At 34.9% G+C, this 14,354-nt stretch overlaps 1 protein-coding gene across 4 annotated transcripts in view; it reads left to right on the forward strand.

The window, feature by feature from the left end:
- The window catches only part of FNDC3A (fibronectin type III domain containing 3A), a 180,659-nt gene that overhangs the window by 40,377 nt on the left and 125,928 nt on the right, over positions 1-14,354 (forward strand). The window contains exons 1-2 of one of the 4 annotated variants that reach the window (XM_032314196.1): positions 6,652-6,659; positions 10,464-10,466. The exons of the other annotated variants lie outside the window; for them this stretch is intronic. The gene's annotated coding sequence lies outside the window, so the exon portion shown is untranslated. Of the gene's footprint in view, positions 1-6,651; positions 6,660-10,463; positions 10,467-14,354 lie in introns of those variants that run through there. 4 annotated transcript variants of the gene reach the window in all.

The following is a 14,354-nucleotide window of genomic DNA, read 5'->3' on the forward strand; positions in this document are numbered from 1 at the left end:
TCTCATGATCTTATATTAGCTTAATATTAAGCAAGATTTCTTTAAAAGGAGGGGTTTTTTTGGTCCAAAATTATAAATACGTACAAATAAAAGTTGTAGTCTGCATTTTCAACTCATAATATTTTTCTTTCATTGATAAACTATAGTGATTATATATTCAGAGTACTGTGATATTATCTTAATCACCAGATAGAATGCTCAAGATTCATATTCCTGAAGTGCTGCATTTGTGTGGTTTTTCAAAAAATAATATTTGAAAATGGGAGAAATATACACACACATATGAGCATACAACAGAGAAAATAAACAGAATATTACAAACAGGGACTAACCCCAGAAAGAAGAGCTTACATTTTACCATATACCCTTTTGTATTGTTTGAATAATTTTTAATGTTATGAGTTTATTATTTTTTCAATAAAAAACTCTAACAATTGAAAAAGAAAAAAACATGTGATTTAAAATGTACACATATATATATATATATATATATATATGTATCTCACAGGAAAAAAGCTCTGAACAGATACATATCCATCTGTTAAGTGGTTCTTTTCAGGAGAAAGGGATTAATTGAAAGAGGTGGAAAGAACAAAATTTTGCTTTATCTGAAGTGTTTAAAGTTTTAAGAATACTTATCCAGGGTTACACACTTAGTGTCAGAGTTGACCCTACAATCTGTCTTCTGATCCCTAGTCTAAGTCACTTTGGGTTAAGAAAGGAAGTTGATTTTTAATCCAAAAATTGAAAACACATGGTTCTAGGTAAGTAGTGATTCAGTTAACCCTAATAAAGCAATTCAGAAATGGTTAGGAATGGCGTATAGAAATGGTTAGTGAGTGCTTTTTCAATATTCTTTGCTTGCATTCAGTAAGTCTACTCACAAGACAGTAAATGAATCCATATGAAGTAAAGAACATCAGTAAAAGTAACTACATAGGTGTGCTCAAAGATAGTATAAATATATTTTATTTTTAATTCTTTTCTGATTCAAAAGACATTTGCAGTAAATAATTATATACTACATTGATTGGCTTATAAGTGTATAGGGATATAAATAGTATTAAAATAATAGCACAAAGGAGGGGGCAAAAACTGAACTATAGAGGAGCAAAGTTTTTGTATATAATTGAAATTGAATTAAGAAGTTAATTGTGGGGTGCCTGGGTGGCTCAATGGGTTAAGGCCTCTACCTTCAGCTCAGGTCATGATCCCAGAGTCCTGGGGTCAAGCCCCCTGTCAGGCTCTCTGCTCAGCGGGGAGCCTGCTTCCTCCTCTCTCTCTCTCTCTGCTTACTTGTGATCCCTATCTGTCAAATAAATGGGTAAAATCTTAAAACAAACAAACAAACAGAAGTTAATTGTGATCCCCAGGGCATCAACTAAGAAAATAAAAAAGAAAGAAATCTAGTAAAAGAATTAAAATGGAGCACTAGAAATGTTTAACACCAAAAAAAAAAAAAAAAAAAAAAAAGGCAATATAGAATTGGACAACAAAAAAGACATAATTACATAGAGGACAAAGAGCAAAATGACAGATGAAAACTCTACCTTATCAGAAATTCCTTATCAGAAATTCCATTAAATCTAATTGAATTAAACACAATGAAAAGACAAGAGACTGACATAATGGATAAAAACCCATGATCTGTGTGCTGGATCTCTAAGGGACACTCTAGATGAAAGACACAAATAGGTTGAAATTTAAAAGATGGAAGAAGAGTTACAATATATAGTATATATATAATATACACACAGATATATAGTATGTAGCTATAAACTACAGCAAGTTGAATGGTTGTACTTATATCAGACAAATAGACTTTTTTTTTTATAGGATTTTATATATTTATTTGACAGAGAGAGAGAGCATGAGCAGTGGGTAGGAGCCAGGAGAGAGGTAGAAGCAGGCTCCCCAATGAGCAGGGAGCCCAATGCAGGACTTGATCCCAGGACCCTTGGATCATGACCTGAGCTGAAGGCAGACACTTAACCCATTGAGCCACCAATGCACCCCATACAGACTTTTTAAGACAAAAAGTGTTACTAGAGACAAGGACATTTTATAATGGTACAAGGGTCACTCTGTACCTAACAGCTGAGCCCTAAAATACCTGAATTAAAAATTGACAGAATTGAAGAGAGAAATAGACAATTGAACAATAGTAATTGGAGACTTCAGACTTTCAATGATGAATAGAGCAATGAGGCAGAAGATAAATAACAGAACAACACTGTAAACCTTCCAGCTCTAACAGATATCTGTATAACACTCCATCCAACAGCAGAATCTATAATCTTAAGTGCACGTGGATTGCTGTTCACAATAGGTTATATGCTAGGCTATAAAACAAGAATCAGTAAATCTTAAAAGAAATAATACAAAAGGGGCTCCTGGGTGGCTCAGTGGGTTAGGGCCTCTGCCTTCGGCTCAGGTCATGATCCCAGGGTCCTGGGATCAAGCCCCACATCGGGCTCTCTGCTCCGCAGGGAGCCTACTTCCTCCTGCCTCTCTGCCTAGTTGTGATTTCTCTCTGTCATATAAATAAAAAACTTGAAAAAAAATAATACAAAGTATATTCTCTAAGAAAAATGGAATAAAATTAGAAATCAATAACAGAATAGAATTGGGGAAATTAACAAATAAATGGAAATTAAACAGTACATTCCTAAATAACTTTCAAAAGAAATCTCAAGGAAAATTAGAAAATACTTTGGGATGAATGAAAACAAAAGAGCAACCTACCAAAATTTATGGCTATAGCTAAAGCAGTATTAAGATGGGAATTTATGGGTTTGAAAGCCCATTTTAACAAAAAAGAAAGATTTTGAATCAATAACCCAACCTTAAGAAACTAGGAAAAAAAGCAAACTAAACCCAAAGCAAGCAAAAGGAAGTAAAGATTGGAGTAGGAATAAATGAGATAGAGACTAGAAAAATAGAGAAAAATCAACAAAACCAAAAGTTAATTCTTGAGAAGATCACAAAATTGCCAGCCCTTTAGACAGACTGGAAAGAAGAAAAGACTCACTTTACTAAAATCAAGAATGAAAGCTGAGTGTACTACATTTGTGGCTTTGGAGTAAATACCCAGTAGCGCAATTGCTGGGTTGTAGGGTAGCTCTATTTTCAACTTTTTGAGGAACCTCCATACTGTTTCCAGAGTGGCTGCACTAGCTTGCATTCCCACCAACAGTGTAGGAGGGCTCCCCTTTCTCCACATCCTTGCCAGCATCTGTTATTTTTAGCCATTCTGACTGGTGTGAAGGTGGTATCTCATTGTGGTTTTGATTTATATTTCCCTGATGCCAAGTGATGCTGAGCACTTTTTCATGTGTCTGTTGGCCATTTGGATATCTTCTTTGCAGAAATGTTTGTTCATGCCCTCTGCCCATTTCTTGATTAGATTATTTGTTCCTTGGCTGTTGAGTTTGTTAAGTTCCTTATAGATTTTGGATACTAGCTCTTTACTTAATGTGTCATTTGCAAATATCTTCTCCCATTCTGTCTGTTGTCTTTTGGTTTTGTTGATTGTTTATTTTGCAGTGCAAAAGCTTTTGATCTTGATGAAATCCCAATAGTTCATTTTTGCCCTTGCTTCCCTTGCCTTTGGTGATGTGTCCAGGAAGAAGTTGAGGCTGAGGTTAAAGAGGTGCTTTGATGGATTCCTGTCTCACATTGAGGTCTTTCATCCATTTGGAGTCTGTTTTTGTGTGTGGTATAAGGAAATGGTCCAGTTTCATTTTTATTCATGTGGCTGCCCAGTTTTCTCGACACCATTTGTTGAAGAGACTTTTTTCCATTGTATATTCTTTCCTGCTTTGTCAAAGATTAGTTGACCATAGAGATGAGGGTCCATTTCTGAGTTCTGTATTCCATTCCATTAATCTGTGTGTCTGTTTTTGTGCCAATACCATACTGTCTTGATGATTATGGCTTTGTATGAGAGCTTGAAGTCCAGAATTGTGATGCCACCAGCTTTGGTTTTTGTTTTTAACATTCCTCTGGCTATTCAGGGTCTTTTCTGGTTCCATACAAATTTTGGGATTATTTGTTCCAGCTCTGTGAAAAAAAGTTGATGCTATCTTGTTATGGATTGTGTAGATTGCTCTAGGTAGCATAGACATTTTAACAATATTTTTCTTTCAATCCATGAGCTTGGAATGTTTTGCCATTTCGTTGTGTATTCCTCAATTTCTTTCATGATTATTCTATAGTATAGTTCCTTTGCCTCTTTGGTTAGGTTTATTCGTATGAATCTTATGGTTTTTGGTGCAGTTGTAAGTTCCTTAATTGCACTACTGGGTATTTACCCCAAGGATACAAATGTAATCATCCAAAGGGACACTTGCACCCCAATGTTTATAGCAGCAATGTCCACAATAGCGAAACTATGGCAAGAACCTAGATGTCCATTGACAGAAGAATGGATAAAGAAGATGTGGGGTGTGTGTGTGTGTGTGTGTGTGTGTGTGTGCACAGACAGTGGAATATTATACAGCCATCAAGAAAATGGAATCTTACCATTTGCAATAATGCAGATGGAACTAGAGGATATTATGCTAAGTGAAATAGTCAGTTATAGAAAGATAATTATCATATGATCTCACTGATAAGTGGAATTCTGCAGATCGAGGATCATAGGGGGAAAGAGGAAAAAAATGAAACAAGAAGAAATCAGACAGGAAGACAAGCCGTAAAAGACTATTAATCTCAGGAAACAAACTGAGGGTTGCTGGAGTAGAGAGGGAAGGGAGGCAAGTGGCTGGGTGATGGACATTGGAAGCATATGTTTTGTGGTGAGAGCTGTGTATTGTCTAAGACTGATGAATCACAGACCTGTAGCCCTGAAACAAATAATACATTGTATGTTAATGAAATTTTTAAATTTCCATAAAATTAAAAAAAATGAAAAGAGATATAACTATAAATCTTATAAATACAAAAAGGATTATTAGGGAATACTGTGAACAATTATATGCAAACAAATAGGTTACCTATCTGAACTAGACAAATGCCTAGAACGACACAACTACCAGATTGACTTAAGAAAAATACTAAAAATCTGAATAGAACTATAGCAAGTAAAGAGATTGAATTTATAACCAGAAGAATTTCTGCAAAGGAAAGCCCAGATCCAGATGCCTCACTGATGAATACCACTAAAGATTTAAAGGAGAATTAGTACCAAACTAAACCAGACGGAGACCTAAGAAAACTACAGATCAGTATTCCTTATGAGTATAGACACAAGATCTTCAAGGTACTAGCAACCCAAACCCAGCAAGGTATAGAGTAGATTAGATACCACAATGAAGTGAGTTTTATTCTAGGAATGCAAAATGGGCGCAACATATATAAAGTGGTCAGTCTAATACATCAGTAATAGAAAAGGGGCAAAAACTACATGGTCATCTATTTGATAGACTCAGAAGAGAATTTGATTAAATTCAAGCCCTTTTATAAAGATAAAAATTATCAGTAAAATAGAAACAGAAAGGAATTTCCTTAGTCTCATAAAGGGCATCTATTTTTTTTAAAAAAAAGCATTCAAGGTAAACTTTTACTTTTTAGACTTTATTTTGAAAAGTAATTAGTTCATTTTCAGATGTAGGCAGTTCACACTGAGAGTATTTATGTTAAAGGAATATATGTTATTGTTCAAGTATTATCAATTTGAATAATTATTCATATTTTAAACTTAGTCCTAAGATGAATAAAATAAAGAATTAAGTGTGAAAATGCTTTTGTTAACAAAATACAACACAACCTTTAGCTAATGATGTGTAATTATCCCTTTGGGCAATCTTTTTATTTTTTTTTAAGATTTTTTTTTTAATTTATTTATCAGAGAGAGAGGGAGAGAGTGAGCATAGGCAGACAGAATGGCAGACAGAGGCAGAGGGAGAAGTAGACTTCCTGCTGAGCAAGGAGCCCAATGTGGGACTCGATCCCAGGACGCTGGGATCATGACCTGAGCCGAAGGCAGCTGCTTAACCAACTGAGCCACCCAGGCGTCCCCCCTTTGGGCAATCTTGATACCTTGGATTTACTTTGTATTTTCTTTTTTTTAATAGTGTAATTGGCACACAGTGTTGCTTTAGTTTCAGGTGTACCAACATAGTGATTCAATAACTCTTGTTATACTACCTTGCACTTATTTTGAATGCCAGTTTTTAAAGAATAGGAGAATGATTAAAAATAATGGACATGCAAACCCAAATGACGTCTGAATATTTGAATTGGCAGTGATAGTCTAATACTAGTAAGTTCATATACTCTTTCTTCAGAATAATTTTATTTTATTTAATATGGGAAAAATTTATAATATGACCTTTTAATAAAACTGGCTTTAGAAACTAAAGATTTAACTGTTGCCAACTTTCACATACACGTTCAATGGGATACACGGCATCTTTGTGCAAGTATGATCCTTTGTACTAGGATTAATAAGAAAATAAAAGACATATCTTCTTACAAGTCATTCTGAAGTAGGGGAAGATACAAATCATTAGTTGCATGTGTATGCATGGAGCTGTGTATGCGTGTGTATGCGCACACACCTATAAATACACATATGTGCATTCATATATATATTTTTAAGATTTTATTTATTTATTTATTTGACAGAGCGAGAGATAGTAACAGAGGGAACACAAGTTGGGGAGAGGGAGAGGAAGAAGCAGACTTCCCACGAGCAGGGAACCTGATAGGGGACTCAATCCCAGGACTCTGGGATCATGACCTAAGCTGAAGCCAGATGCTTCATAACTGAGGCACCCAGGTGCCCCTGTATATTTTTATATATGGAACATAACCTGATTTTTTTTTTTTTTACCATTGTCAGGAAATGAAGTATTCCACATAGTCTAGATGATTAGTTAGAATTCTCTTTGTACTGGATTTGAAAGAAATAACTTGTTATTTTTGAGGGTCTGCTGTGTGTCAGGCACTATGCTGAGAGTTTTACATTAAGTGTTTCTCTTAATCTTTCAAAAGCACTGCATTTTAGAAAAGAAGGCACTAAGGTTCAGAGTTTAAATAATTTGCCTAAAAACCCACACATTTATTAAGTCATAAAGTAGGATTTGAATGTATTGCTTGATGGTAAATCCATATTTGTTTTCTGTCATAGTACTTTTATTTCTAAAAAGCAATTATGAAGACAAATGAGCCTAAACAACAACAACAACAAATTTTAAGTGTTTTCTAATTATCACATATTATTCCCTGTACTGTTCTACCTTAGCACCATAATTGCTGTACTGTCTTGCTTACGGATTCATCCTTGTCTCCCCAACTCCACAAACTAACATATACTCGTTGCTCCCTAATTATTTGAATTAAATTAATTAAGTGGGTAGATGGTTGACAGATCTCAGTTGTCTATATGGTGGTGTCTAGCATATATTCTTAATTAAGTTTGTAAGTTATTATTCTTCAGAAGACTAAAAACTAAACTCACATTCAGTAATTTGATAATTGTGCTTTTGTTTCCAAACATTAAGCTCTATTTGGACCCTTGCTGAAATATGTTACATCAGCCAATGTATCTACAGATTGACAGGTTCTAGTGAAATGTAGATAAAGGTTGATTTGAAGTTCTTATAATCAAGTCATTTTAATAACACTTTGATGTGTAAGTAATTCAGACATTTTTGTGAATTGATAGTATATTTAGCTGATCAGATAATGCATTCTAATAAGATTGAGGTACCTGCTATTTATCAAGGCAAATAAATCCAGAAAGTAGTCTGAAAAGTAATTTTGGAGCTTGGCAAATCTAGCATGGTACTGTCTGACATGATAGCCATTAACCACTAATTTAAATTAATTACACTAATTAAAAGTAAATAAGATTACAAATTCAGTCTGTCATTTTCTCTGGGCACAATTTAAATGCTCAGTACCACTTATGTACACACAGAGGCCATATGTAGCCAGAGGCTATCCTACCATATCACGTATAAAACATTTCTGTCATTATAGAAAGTGTTATCAGCTAGTCCTGGTCTCAAAGCCAGAGGAAAAGATTTAGGAGTTATTTAGAGATGGACAATAGTTAATTCAGCAAATACTTGTTAAACTTTGTAGACTCTGTAACTATATAAATGTTGAAAGTCTTATGAAGGGCTCATGTAGTAGAAGTGACAATATGTAAATGACCAATACAGTTATGTGCTAAGCATTATACTGGGAGGATGTCCCAGTTGCTGTGGGCTTTATTACAGGGATAATTTAACTCTGCTTTAGAGTTCAGTATCTTGAAGGAATTAAGTAGAAGTTTTTTGTTTATAGACTGAAGTCCTCAAGCACAGAGGTTCAGCAAAGGAAAATATTAGTTAGCAGAAGTCAAGTTTGAATCAAATACCATGCTAGAGAATATTAAGTCACGAACCAGGAAATGAGAAGGAAACTCTTGACCATCGAACACTGTATTGAGAGGAGTAGAGTAGGCTAAAGGGTCAGTATGAGAAAATATGGAGAGGTAGGCAGGTCCCAGACCAGTTCAGGAGAGATCTCTTAAACATTGTGTTCTGGATATATTACCTCACTAATGTGTAAATTGATCAACTTCTAGGCTGGGGGCAAATCTTTAAAGTGACATATCTATACTATTAATAATAATACTAAGAGCTACATACATGGTGCCTACAATAACAGTAACTAACATGTTCAGATAGTGCTTACTGTATGCCATTAACTGTATTAAACACTTGACATATGTTCGTTCACTTAGTCATCAAAACAACCCCATTAGTATTGAGTTACTTGAAAGCCTTCAGTCATGGATTGAGAAATTACATTGCTAAGGTATCTTAACTATTATTCAAGGGTACAAAGCCCCAAAGATTTTCCCTTTTATTATTACTCTCAACCTCATTAAATTGGCACCCTCGAGTAAGCATGAAGCAGCAGTTGGTTTAAAAAACAAAAAACAAAAAACAGGGAAAGGATTAGGCATTACAGAGAATTTTGCTCTTGTACTCTCTGTAATCAGAGGGTTGCCGTTTCGTGCTGAATTGTGTTTTCCTCAATCCACCCCGAAATTTATATGTTCTAACCCCCAGTACTTCAGGATATTACTGTATTTGGAAATAGCAGCTTTAAAGAGGTAATTAAGCTAGAATGAGACTATTAGAACAGGCCTTCATCCCGTAGAATTCTCCCTTTTGCCAGTATTCTTCTAATAAGAGGATATTAAGACAAATAACACCTAGAGGGGAGACAGTGTGAAAACACAGGAAGAATGTAGTCATCCGCAAGCCAAGGAGAGAGCCTTCAGAAGAAATCAACTCTGTTGATCTTGAACTTCTAGCCTCTAGAACTATGAAAGAACAATTCTTGGTTTAATCATCACCCCCCTGCCCATCACCCCCCTTTGTTATGGCAAACTAAGATGATAGCCAAGATTATACATTCATAAATATTGGAAAGTGTGAGTACATGTTTTTGACCTTTGGGTTGATTTTTTTGCTCTGCCTTCTAAACCCTCTACTGGGTTTCAGAAATAGAAATGTGAGGTATGTCATTCTCAGACCTGACTTGTACAATGAAGACTGCAAGTTGGGTGTCCTTTGGGGTGGAGAGTTGAAGATTAAACTACATCTGCAAGATTGATTCCATACATAAACATTTTTCTTTTTATTTTTTTTTTCAGTGATTATATTTGGTTTTGTTGATTATTTCTTATGAAAATATAGGTGAACATTTTTAGAAATTAAATACATCCTTAAACATTTTATATTGGAGATATATATTTTTTTAAGGTTTTATTTATTTATTCATGAGAGACAGAGAGAGAGGAAGTCAGAGGCAGAGGCAGAAGCAGGCTCTCCAGAACAGGGAGCCAGACGCAGGACCTGATCCCAGGACCCCAGGGTTATGACCTGAGCCAAGGCATATGCTTAACCATCTCAGCCACTCAGGTGCCCTGAGTATATATATATTTTTCAAAATAAACAATTTAAACTGCTAGAGTTTTAGAGAAACAAACCTTAAAAGTACTTCTTAAATTCAGAAAGTTAAATGTTTGTTAACTTCACAGAACAAATCACTTATAACACCTTGGGTGTTATAAGTTTCCCTTTTTTTCCTTTAGCAATTACAGAATATTATCACCAACCTTATTTATTTATTTTTTTTTATGTTAGCTCTACAGCTAACATGTGTTTTGAACTCATGACCCTGAGATCATGAGTTGCATGCTCTACTGCCAGAGCCAACCAGGCATCCCACCAACCTTCTATTTTTTACTGAATTCTTTAGGTTTTAAAGTAGTGATACTTTCTGGAAAATAAATAATAGCATGGTTTTCCTGATGGAAATCCCAGATTCCTCACTCTCTCCAGACAGACCTAACTATCTATACAGTATTTTGAAAAGTTCCCAGGATGATGTTGAGTTGTCTTTCCTTCCATCTAGTGCACATGATTTCATCTAACACACTTTGTGCTGTGGAGCAGGTGTAAGATTGCTATTTTTCCTATTTTCAATTTACATGTAAAGAACTTAAACTGATAGCAGTTAGGTAAAATTGAAACAAGGGATGATGGAGTTAGGTATACATATCTTTGAAATGCAAAAGAATGTTTTCAATTCAATTAAGCAATGAAATGATTAGTAACAGTTGAAAATTAAGATAGTAAAATATAGGGGCACCTGGATGGCTTAGTTGTTAGACATTTGCCTTCAGCTCAGGTCATAGTTCCAGGGTCCTGTGATCGAGCCCCACATCCGGCTCTCTGCTCGGTGGAAAGCCTGCTTCTCGCTCTCTCTCTGCTTGTGTTCCCTCTCTCACTGTGTCTCTCTCTGTCAAATAAATAAATAAAATCTTTTAAAAAACATATAGTAAAATATAATTTATACCTAGTTGTTTTAACTTTTAAAATAGCACTAAGGGTACCTGGTGGCTCAGTGTGTTAAGTGGCTGACTTTTGATTTTGGCTTAAGTCATGATCTCAGGGTGGCAAGATCAAACCCCTGCATCAGGCTCCAGGCTTAGTGGGGAGTTTGCTTGATTCTCTCCCTCTCCCTCTGCTCCTACCCTGCACTCACTTGCTCTCTCTCAAAAAATAAGTCTTTAAAAATAAATAAATAAAAACATCACTCATTTATTATTGTTTCTTTTAGAATATATGCAGATGTTATTAGTGTTTATTCCTGATATTTAAATTAAGTTTATTTGTATAGACAAAGCATAAATAAATGAATTTTTGCACTTTTATTCATTACTTCAGATCCCAAGCTGGTACCCAAGTGCTACATTTTTTATTATAACTGCTCATTTGAATTTGCCTCACTGTTTAATTGATAGAAGTTGAATAAATACACTGAGAGTTTACTGTACAGTTGGTCGAATGTTTTTGTAAAATGAAGTAACTTTTTCAGTAATATTAATAATCACTTCTTACTTTTTAAAAATAAACCTGGATTGGACTAAATGATATCTCGGGTCTCCAGTTCCAACTTTTCCTGAGCTGTGTGCTGTTTTCTTAGAGGTGTTCATATCAGACTTGCAACTCTCTAGTGTCTGTGGCCCTTCATCCTCTTTCTTTTTTCATACCAGAGATGTCTTTTCTGCTATTCTGGTTTTTTTTTAATGTATTTCCCTCCCTAAGTAAATAATTTTATATTGGATCCTTTATAATTTTACTGCTCTTCTATAACTTCTTTCCCAAAATATTCTATCTTTTTTTATTATCGAGGAATTTAGGGAACATGAAATTTTTATTATGTTCTTATAGATTTTTATGGTCTTCATTAATTAATATACTAGGCACATTTAGACCTTTAATCAATGACATTTTCATATCTCTTGTGTTATGTTTTAATGTAATATTTTTGTAGAAATAGTCCCATGTATCATCATAGCTTACTTATTTGAGAATAATTTTTTAAAATATACATGGTGTGGGGCGCCTGGGTGGCTCAGTGGGTTAAAGCCTCTGCCTTCGGCTCAGGTCATGATCCCAGGGTCCTGGGATCAAGCCCCGCATCGGGCTCTCTGTTCAAAAGGGAGCCTGCTTCCTCCTCTCTCTCTCTACCTGCCTCTTTGCCTACTTGTGATCTCTGTCTGTCAAATAAATAAATTTAAAAAGTCTTAAGAAAATAAAAATAAAATACACATGGTGTACGACATTATCTCCAGTCTTTGTCAATAAATCTGCCCTGTGGGTTAGGTATCTCAGCCAAAACATGTTTTAAGCTATGTTTCTTATTTAAGAAGCCATGTAAATAGTAGTAGTGCTGATTATTTAAGTTGAGAATATTCTTAAAATGGTCACTACTATATATGTCTCTGTTCACAATACTGGAAATTGACCTTTGGTGGATATTCAAATAATTGCTTTTATCAACTATCCATTCAGCCACTGTTGACACTGTTAAACCAGGCATTAGAAGTTCCCAGCATTTGCACTAAAGGATGTTAAAGGAAAACTGGCTGGCTGATATATTATATCAGTAGAGTCTTGAACATGGCATCAGATCTATTATTAGGGATATAATACAAGGTGAGAGAAACTGATTAGAGAAGAGAAACATGTTTGAGTGTATTTTGCAACAAGTATAATGAACCTGTCAGGACTAAACTCTGATTTCTTAAAAGGATTAGGGATTGAAGGACGGGCAGTGCATTTGAGATAAGTATAAACCTAAGAGTATAAATCACTATTTTCTGTGAAATTTAAAGATCTTGAAGAATTTCGTTGTTAAAGTCCAATAAAGTACTAGGTAATCATTTTATGGTACTGCATTTATAACGTTTGGCCTCGAATATATCCCTTTGCAAATCGAGCCATCAATGATATTAATCACAAAATGATGGATAATTTACCAGGTTTCCTCACCTGTCACACTTCTGAGAGTTACTTTGTAAGATTTCTATGGTCACTAGTTACATGATCTGTGTTAAGAAGCTGTTTGTTAAGATTATGCTATTTTGTGTGTGGCTATATTTTATCTCAGTTGGAATAGCTGTCATTCATAGTTCTTCTCCTTATTATTGTACTATTGTCTGTAATAAGATTATGGAAAATTTACACTGTGTTTTTGCAGATGAATATAAAATGATGTGGGAATCCACATAGTTTGAAGATATGTAAATTCTACATTTTGAAGCTGGGCAAATCTTGATTAGGTGCCAGAAACCTATGAGTGTGCTTAGAATTCAGGCATGCACCTTTGTTACAGAGTAGCTCTGGTTTGATGTGTGATGTTGGCAACAATGAAGTGATTTTCTAAGGTGTGTGTGTGTGTGTGAATTTCTCCTAATCACCCCACATTTTTTTAAGACTTAAAAATAATTTTCTTGGGGCACCTGGGTGGCTTAGTGGGTTAAAGCCTCTGCCTTTAGCTCAGGTCATGATCCTAGGATCCTGGGATCGAGCCCCACATCGGGCTCTCTGCTCAGTGGGGAGCCTGCTTCCTCCTCTCGCTCTCTCTGCCTGCTTGTGATCTCTGTCCGTCAAATGAATTAAATAATTAATTAATTAATTAAAATTAAGAAAAATAATTTTATTAATTGCTGTTACTCAGTGGCATAACTTGAATCCTATAACTTTCTTGCTCTGCACATGAAGGCAGGTATTTTTATCCATTTTGTTTACTACTCTATACCCATTACCTAGAACAGAGCCTCACCTATAATAAGACCTCAACAAATACTTGTGAAATGAATGAATAAACTCCCAGTGCTCACTCTTTATCTATTTAATTCATTTAATGGAAGTTTATTGAAAACCTATTATGAGCCAAGCTCTAGGGTATAGCATTTTGTAAGACAAGATGTTGGCTTTTAGGGGGCTTTTGTTCTAGTGGAATAGAAACTGCTCAGTAAACCACTAACCAAATAACTGCACAAAATAATTTCAAATAGTGACAAGTGCTAGGTAAAAAGTAAAATAGATTGATATGGTAGAAAGTATGTGAACATGCCCTAGAATTTGCTGGTCAGGGAGGGTTTCTCTGAAGAGATGACATTTGAGATAATGGAATAATAAGGAGCTAGTCCCCTAAATAAAACCCATGTAGAGAGATAAGTTTCCTAGATTTTATAAAATGCATTTTAAAGCCATCTACCTGCATAAAATCTCCCAAGGTTCAAGAATCTTCTTGGGGGGAAAAAAATTACCTAGCTGGAAAAGGTTACTGACTACTTTTTTTTCTTAAATTTTTTTCTCATGATTATCCTTTACTATGATTTCTTTTAAAACTATTTGTTCATCCTCCAGCATTTCTTGTATTATGATTCATTATTTCTGTTCTTACTTTTGTTTCCTTTTTTGTTTTTTTAATTTTCTTTGAGTTAACCCTGCCTTTTCACATTTACTTGGACACATACTAATTTTCAG

The sequence above is a fragment of the Mustela erminea genome, chromosome 15 (genome assembly GCF_009829155.1).
Source record: "Mustela erminea isolate mMusErm1 chromosome 15, mMusErm1.Pri, whole genome shotgun sequence".
Classification (NCBI taxonomy): domain Eukaryota; kingdom Metazoa; phylum Chordata; class Mammalia; order Carnivora; family Mustelidae; genus Mustela; species Mustela erminea.